The following is a 1240-nucleotide window of genomic DNA, read 5'->3' as shown; positions in this document are numbered from 1 at the left end:
TATATGACAGAGAAAAAAAATTGTCAAGCATAGATGCACACTAAAGGAAGCTTGTAAGTAGAAACCACAATGCAATAGAAACCATGGACATGCTATCCTTACAAGGAAAACAGAAAGACAGTAAATCATATTTCAAAGACTATTTAGGAAAGATTTTGAAGTTGTTGCTGAGATACCTGCAACACAACATAATGTCTATTTTTTTTTTCTTTACATGGAAACATAATATTTTATCACCATTTTTCCTTAGAAATTAACCCATTGTCATTGGACATTTTTCCCCTAAGTAATAGTATCATATTAGAGAAGTTTGTTATGTCTGCATTTCCCAACTTAAAAATCCATTCTATACAAATTTAATTGGCTTATACTCCTTTATATTTGTATTCTGATAGATAGTTTAGTTGTGTCTATTGATTTGATACATTAGGCAAAAGGAAGTAGTAAAATGGATTTAACCAGAACCCAAAAGTTCTGTCCCAGGGACACACTTCCTCTTGCCAAAACGGTTGCCCAATCATTCTCGCTTGGGTTGTAGTGCAGATATGGGGCCAAGTTCTCTCTACCAGCTGTTCTCCAGTGACCCAGTTGGCAACTCCAGTTTGAGAACCTAGTCTCTCAGATTATTTGTACCTTGCACCATTTTGCAGAGCAGTAGAGGCATTGTATTTGGTATCAAATATTGTTTTGGTCATTATATTTAAGAGGGTTTAAAGACATTTTACTGGTCTCTGTTCCTTAATGTATTATAATTTTTCAAACACAGTAATTCTATATTTTTAATGCATATTGTAAATGAAATGTCAACTCCAATACTATCCTATGAATGTACTTATATTAATCAAATCTAGGAAAATAGTGCTCACATGAAACAGAAGTCAGAAGAGAGAAGATGTTGAAAATTATGTATTAAGTGTCTGTAATTTTGAAAGAAATTTAAAGTTTAAGATATGTTTGACAGATTGAAGATTTGAAATTTATAGGATAAAATGAAGGTATATTTTTAGGCTGGATTGACTTTATATAGTGAAAATTTTATATCTTTCCTTAACATATAAATTTTCAGGATAACTTTAAGTCAGTGTTTCTGGAATTTTATCTTCATTAAAATGGAATAATTAGGTAATTGAATGATTTAAATATAAATATTTTTAAAAAATATTTTAAAGATGAATGCAAATTGACCTTTGGAATTTCAGTTCTACAAAGTGGCATAAAATGATTTCATGATGGGATATTA

Source organism: Saccopteryx leptura, chromosome 4 (genome assembly GCF_036850995.1).
Source record: "Saccopteryx leptura isolate mSacLep1 chromosome 4, mSacLep1_pri_phased_curated, whole genome shotgun sequence".
Lineage (NCBI taxonomy): Eukaryota > Metazoa > Chordata > Mammalia > Chiroptera > Emballonuridae > Saccopteryx > Saccopteryx leptura.
The sequence above is the reverse complement of the archived record's forward strand: the minus strand, read 5'-3'. Positions refer to the sequence as shown.